This window comes from Macrobrachium rosenbergii, chromosome 48 (assembly GCF_040412425.1).
Source record: "Macrobrachium rosenbergii isolate ZJJX-2024 chromosome 48, ASM4041242v1, whole genome shotgun sequence".
NCBI classification, from domain to species: Eukaryota; Metazoa; Arthropoda; class Malacostraca; order Decapoda; family Palaemonidae; genus Macrobrachium; species Macrobrachium rosenbergii.
Window position 1 is genome coordinate 56,377,048 of NC_089788.1, and position 8,298 is coordinate 56,385,345.

Genomic DNA, 8,298 nt, shown 5'->3' on the forward strand with positions numbered 1-8,298 from the left:
TGAGAGCGAGAGGCTAGAAAGTCATCCATCATGGCGACTTCCAGGTGTCACCTGTGAGTGACCACATATCCCCCAGCAGTTTCTCATCCTCCTCCTCCCCCTCCTCCTCTTCCTCCTTCTTAGCTCTTTCAAGTCTGAAGTGATGGCATCCGACGCCCACGAAATATAATGTCTTCATATTCTTGTCTGTCAGCAAGCAGGGGACTAGTCTACTTCCTTTTCCGTAGATTTTGTTTACTAATTTTTGTGGGAGCCAAAAAAGCATTAAAAAAATTTTTTTTTTTTTTTAGGCAGTTATTAGTTCAGTTACCATCTGATACTTGTATAGTCCGGATCTGATTTTTGTCGAGGACATTTTTGGTCAAAAAAAGCTCAACAAAGGCAGCAACAGGAGTTTTATTTTTTTTCCCTCAAAGCAACAATAGATGGATTCCCTGATCAGGAACATCAGTCATTTCACTTTTGTTGCTGATAGACATTTGAAAACGTTCCCACTGAAGCAAAAGGTTTATCTGATCTACTCTGTAGTCGAGGTATATTGAAACTGCTAAGGCCTATGCCCCAAATGATCGTGTTCAGCCGAAAAACAAGAGAAAAGAAAAAGAAAAACCGTGTTTCGGATTATGCTGATATTGATGTTAAGGCTGGCCTCCGGAATAACAAGGTCTTCCAGTCAGGCTCGAGAGTGTAAGGGTCTCGAGGTAACTAGCAAAATATGTTCGAGGGTTTTGTGTATATTTTTTTTTTAACTGTCGTTTTCAGTCACTAAAGATGTTTATTGACAGCGTATATCAAAATTCTAGTTCCATTAGGTGAGTCTCCAAAGCATTAAAGTCATAAATGTGAATTTGTAAATATACAGGTTTAGACCAGCCGCCAGACCATCCTCGGAGGATTTGTCAGAACACTGAAATTTCAAGGTCATTTATTGGAGAGACAAATTGGACAAGCTGTCAGGCAGTTATCTGTAACACTCAGTCCACAGAAAATTCTATTTTCAAGATTCAGTCTGACGGTAAATGTTCCTTATTTAGGTTCTGTCTTTAGAAGTATATTCTGCTTATACCAAAACAAAAACCTCGTTGTCATCATTCAGGATACATTTAACTCACGGAGTTATTATCTGGGAGGTGAGTGTCCAATGAATACTCTATACTCGTATTCTTTGTCCTGAGAATGTTGGTAGATTATGATCGACAAGTTGTAGAAAATTCTCTCTCTCTCTCTCTCTCTCTCTCTCTCTCTCTCTCTCTCTCTCTCTCTCTCTCTCTCTGAAAGTCCATATGAGATACATTTGCATGATTTGTATTAAGGGTTTCTAAATTTATGTAATATCCTAAATGATTATTTTCGTTATAAAACATTATAAATCAATAAAAATAAAATACCGTTTATCAGAATATACTGACAAACACTCTCGTTTTAGAGCCAAATCATTGTGTATTTATAGCAGTCACCGTCATATAATAGAAAATTCGTACAAGGATGAATTAATAATATGGTAAATTATTTGAAGGAACATGAATTGTGACAAGTTCGCCATTTGTCGCCAGTAATATTATTTGCGGCAGTTTGAAATATCATCAATCATCTGTTGAGCATCCATAAAGCTGAAGGAACTGGTACTTGTTGAAACGATGTTTATTGGATCATTTTTGCCATTGGTAGAAATGGTCCAATCTTAAGATATAAATATTAATTGGGGTTACATTAAAGTCAATTGGTAGTTTTCGTACAAGATGATATGTTTGCATCTTTGTCTTATTTTATGTATCATTTATTCGATTACCTAATTCATTTATATTATTTTACTCTGATACCATAAGGTGTCACATGAAGAGTTTTTGACTGATGAAGTGTCATGAAAGATATGTTCATTCACATCAGTATCTTGTTTATTTCTATATTTATTTATCTATATTTTATTAATTATTTAATTTACTTATATCATATTTATTCTCTATATCAGCATTAATTTATTTACATGATTTTAAGTCTGATAATATAAGGTGTCAGAGAAGAGTTTTTTCAACTGAAACAACTTTTCCCATATCTGTAATTGAATTTTGTCCACAGGTGTCTAATGTAGTAGTTAAGGGGTATTTTTCAACTGTATATATATATATATATATATATATATATATATATATATATATATATATATACTGTCTTTATATATTCATCACATTCCACATTTTCGTAATTCAGTTATACTTACAGACATCACATGCATTTTCATATATATATATATATATATATATATATATATATATATATATATATATATATATATATATATATATATATATATATATATATATATATAGAGAGAGAGAGAGAGAGAGAGAGAGAGAGAGAGAGAGAGAGAGAGAGAGAGAGCTACACCTAGACATCTCTCCTTAGAAGGGCTGGCACTAGGGAAAAAGCAACACGGCAGTCACTGCCACCTTCATGAGTTAAAATGTGAACCCTGTGCAGACAACCTCCTCAACATCAGTTGCTTCATGCATTTGAATAGAGGGGTCATCAGTAGGTCATCAAACTCTCCCGTACACCCCATGTCATTCAACACAACCTTGCATTCACTCTCCTGCTTCTTGAATATTGGGGCATTCTATTTTAATACCTCTTCAGTATATCTTCTCCATTCTTTCCATGTAATCGAACCATATCAGTACATTCTGATCCATCCTTTCACCTACGCCAACCTTTATACCACATCTGCGTATCGCCACACACCCTGCTCTTTCATACCCTCTTACTCCGCTTACAGGAGAGCTGATTCAACAGCACCTTTGATACATTAGCACCTTAGTATTAACCCGGAATGTTTCCACCTCTCCAAGGAGCTAGTACTAAATTTGGCGGAAGCTCCTTGGGACGCCGTGTTTAGTACTAGCCCCTCGGAGATCAGAGTATTATATACGTCCATTTTTATATTGTTTGGGCGACAAACTTTATCAATAAACGATATCTTCGTGCGGTCGTCTACTTTACTTAGCATGAGTTTACCCTGGACTTGGATAAAGGTGGATACATACCGGGTTAATACCTATCACCTTGGCTTCCACAGACATTCCAAGCTTCTTCGTAATCTTTTGCATACACCTACTACCTTCCTTGCCTCACCTGGTCTGTGATTCATCTCTCATCCTGCCAGCATTCATTATAGTCACTCCCAAACACTTACATGAATCAGCCTCATCCTTTACTCCACCATCTTTTAGTTCATTTAACCTTTCTCTCTGCATTAGTTTCCCCGTCGAACAACCTCTTCTCCATAAAGTTCTTGCTCATTTTGTCTCTCTTACTTTCTTCTTCACTACCCTACCCATCCTCCTCTGTCATGGAGTTGCACTTCAGATATTCTTTCTTTTCATTCACAAGACCTTTCATTTCCTTGTCACATCACTCTTAATGTTTTTATTCCCTCTTCTTACCCACAAACACTCCTTGCTGACCCCATGACTCTGTCATTGAAATTTAAATACGCTACTCTTCATCGACATTTTTCGTCCATTTTCTTCTTTTATGCTCCTCTCACTTGCTTTTTATCAAACGCACTTTTCTTAATTACATATTGTAGCCTCTTCATCTCAGTTAAACTTCTGCTTGTCTTACTTTTCACTCTAAATAAATAATAATCAGATACACTTCCAGCCACTCTCCTCCTTATTATCTTTATCAGCTTGCGTTTCCTTTTATTCTGTATTAAATATAGCTAACTCTTCTTCAACATTTTCTTGTTGTCTAACACTAATTTTTCCCAAATACAGTTCCACAAGAGTTACTTTAGGTTTTCTATACCTACCTGCAACGCTATAATTTTCTTTTTACCAACATTCACATTTAATTATATAGTCTTTATTGGAAATATTTCTGCTGCTACAAAATATTTTATTCATTTTCATTCATTTCTTGGTCTTATACAAAAAATTTTCTGCTGCTATAATGCAAGTTCCAGGCAATACAAGCACTGCCCCATCCTAGTTTACGGCCTCTGTCTTTTCCACTCTCATTCGGTTTTGTCTCACTATGTGCAAAAAACAAGCATATATCTCCTTCATACTGTCATACATTTCTTCTCTTCTCCATCACATACACAAACATTCAAAACCTCGACTTAGAATTTTAGTTTTTCTCCACTCTTTTGCTATATCAGTACAAATTGCAGGGCTGTAAACACCATGGGCTGGGCCATTTAGTGAAACATGTAGGTTGGGTGAGAAATCCCACATGACAGTGATCGGAATTTGTCTCTGGAGAAAATGTTCACTGACCAATGCGGAGTATTTCATCTCATTAAGTATTCCACAGTTCTTTACTAGGCACTCACATCTTGTATGGGTTATTATTTCTCTTTCCGTGGTTTCAATATCCCGGTTTTACTAGTTCGTGGCAGCACTCACTCCTCAGTAAATAGACGACCTGGCGCATGTTGCTGGTGACCTCAAGGGAGAGAGGTTCATCTAGCATTTAAAAAACATTTCCTCCTCCACAGGTTTCCAGGCTCCCAACTAGGGTCTCTTCTGCCTTAAGATGCAGGGCATCAGAGTCCTAATTACTGACAGTTTCTGGGGCAGGAATGTATATTATAGTAATTAAGTAATTTATTTAAATATATGCATTTTGCTCTGTAGGTGTGAGGTTCAGATGATGTTAGCTTTTCAGATGTGTTATTGTATTTTAAGGTGATGTTGCTTGCTCCATGCCTTCGCCACCTTGACTTCATACACCACACTTGACTAACAACCAAGTATACAATCCTTTACCAAGATCTATATACACATCAAGTTTTTACAGAATCAGCCTGAATCATGATGCCTTTCTTAGAAATCGAGCTCACGCTCTCTTGTTCTTTTGGCAGAACCAACGAACTGATTGGCTATGCGCATGACATTCTTAATATCTAGCCGAGAGTTATGAAAACTGAATTGTCCCCTCCTGTGAAGTATGGCACCCAGTTCTTCTCAGTGCATTCTTCCATTTTTGAAAAATGGGTCCAGTCGGGAAGTGATAGTTAGTGTGTACATACATATATACAGTATGTATATGTATATATATATATATATATATATGTGTGTGTGTGTGTGTGTGTGTGTGTGTGTGTGTGTGTGTATACGTGTGTATATATGCATATATATATATATATATATATATATATATATATATATATATATATATATATATATATATATATATATATATACATATATATATATATATATATATAGTTAATATATTAATATATATATACTTAAGTTAAAGTTAACCTGGGCCTCTGTAGGCTCATAGGGCAGGTGCTGATCTCCTGTTTCTTAGGCCGACAGCCAGTGGGAGACAGGTCACAATGCCTATGACATGTGGCCAGTGTGTCGCTAGGCCCACTGTTTAACTCTCAGCCCGAGGGCTGGTACCTATTCTCTTACTGAACCTCGGTTTTTTTCGGACCGCTAGGTTGACGGGCTGCCAGATTTTTTGCAGTGGCGCAATCCGAGCCATCAGTGAGTGGCAGGATATATATATATATATATATATATATATATATATATATATATATATATATATATATATATATATATATATATATATATATATATATACAGTATATATATATATATATATATATATATAGAGAGAGAGAGAGAAATTATTTTTCCAAACACATTTATCCCCTCTTGTAAGCATTTCTCAGCAGGTCTTAAGGGAAAGGTTACTGGCCAATATCCTTACAGGTAATCTTTTGCTTTGCTCATTATTAAAATGCGAAGGTCCTTTCTTTTTACCATACGCAAAGACCTTAGAATATTAGTTGAAAGTATCTACAGGCTAAAAATATTTGCGGTAAGACATCAGAACGGAGTGAAGATCTCCAGAAGGGACTCGTGGATTGTTCTGCTTCTGAATTCAACGTGGTATGTTTTTTGAACAAAAATTTGTTGCTATCAATAGTATTCAAAATCTGCTAGCATTCATATAGAATAAGAATGACTAGCAGACCTTCATCTCCACTGACGTAGAGCTGCGAGACCGAACATTGAAAAGTTAATCTTAATTTGGAATTTTCCTTTTAATAATAAAGATAATAAAGAATACTGGACACATTCAGGAGTAAATGAGTAATTACATCCAAAATGTAATGAAATTGAGAGGAAGCGAGGTTTTTGTGGGCTAATAACAAAGATAATGGTTTCAAAGAATGTGTCTGAAAGAACTGCAATGACAAAATCAATAATAGAAATAACAATAGGGAACATGGAAAGTAAAACAACTATGTATGAGTGGCAGTGTGGTATCGACAGATGATGCAGATGTGAAGTGGCCAACAACAGTTGTCACAGCATCTGCGAAGCAGATGTTGAACGTCAACAGCAGTTCAACTAAACGCGGGTGCACTGAAGGCGTTCAGACCCCGAGTACACCTAATTATGGGCGTGGGCGAGAAGAAGGAAGTCCCTTTTTGCAATGCTGATGATAATCGCGTGGGTGTGCGCCAATAGAGGAAATAAAAACGGCCGTTTTTGGCACAATGGGTGACGTTGTTTTATGGTTTCTTAAGTGGCTCATTGCCAGTCGAGGGAGAGGGAGGAGGGAGAGAATGATTATTTTGAAAGCTGATGTCTTGTCGCATCATTCATGCGCTTGTGTCATGCAAAGGCGTTGTCTGCCTTTTGTTTATTGGAGGAATTATGTAGTTTCATCTGCCAGATCCCCGTTGCCGCCTCTGTCATCCCGGCACGAGTGAGGTGACGTGAGACGACGATCGAGGTTCGTCCTCGACAGGGGCGGAAGTGCTTCGATATATTTGACGGAAGATGCCCCTCGAAGCCGCTTCTTTATTTGTTTTGAATCTTATTTTGTGAACGCTCTTTGCAAAAATCTTATTTACCAGTGACCCTCTTTATTATACTGGAGCCCGTGCTGGTTTCTTGCATTATTTTAGTTTTTATCTGATATTTTTCTTTATTCTTAATTAATTAATAAGATTCGATTTATATTTTGGTTTTTGAGTAGTCATTTCATGTTACTTTTATACTTTGAATTACTCTTTCCTATGGATTTCACTTAGATGTTTTTGATAAATTTGTTCCATCTCTGATAATTGTTCAAGGGCACCTCTGATTTGCAGATAACATGGCATATCGAAGAGTAAGTATATCTAAATTTTTGCCTTTTTAGTGCGGAAAATCCCGGCGTTATATTCGGAACTAAGACCAACCTAACATATTTTGACCGCTTTGAAATCGTAAATCTTAATGTTGGAATTTAAAAAGATATATATAAAAATGAACGAATATATTAGCGTAATAAATGAATTGTAAGTAGGTCTCTGCAGGTGACAGCCACTTTGTCATGGCTAATTAATGATGTAAGGTACAACGAGAGAGAGAGAGAGAGAGAGAGAGAGAGAGAGAGAGAGAGAGAGGGGGTGGCCACACTGATTAAGTTGTCCTTAAAAACCCGTCACACCAACATTAATTATTGAATGCGCTAACCATTAATTAATAAGTTTTTTATTTTATCTTCGTTCCCAACATTGACTCTGGTCATTACTTGCGTGGGTGACCATCAGTGAAAACCAGACGCCATCAGCATATCAAGCATCCGTGACGGTATGCAGACACTGTGCTCTGCATTATGAATTTCATCACAGACTTGCAACAGACATTAGGTGTCTGTTGTTGAGCCGTCATGGATTGCAACGTGTCAGAGAAGCCCACTGAGTGAGTGAGCGCTAAAACACACCGGGTTTGAAGCACTTAAGTTAAAACAAGAGGCTGCGCTTTTAACGTTTCCTGTAATCTCCCTTCATTCTAGAACCAGATGTCACACCTAGATAATGGCATTGGAATGCAGTCCATTTGTCCTTGTGTTCAGTAAAATTTAGTCAGGACTAAATGTCCATTTCATAAGGTGATAAAGATTTCGAAGCTATCAACAGATAATTATGATTAGAAACGAATTTTTTTTTTATGTGAGATTTGATAATCTAAGCATATCTTGTTTATGAAAGTTAGCACACTAGGTTTTCTGAATTTTACTGCTCCATGTCAGTTATGCAGCCAAGCAATGTAATGCAGACGAGAAAAAAAGAACCTAATTTGTTAAATTGTTGCACATATGAAACCAGATTTGAGAACATTTTAATGGCTGTATCATAAAAGAACCAAGATCGAATTGTGATAAAACTATCTCTTATGTTATCATACGCTTTTCAAGGTTCATTAGCGGCTTTCATTAACACCTAATTAAAATCAGCATGAATGAGTTATGTCGATGTGAAACATGTGGAAGACC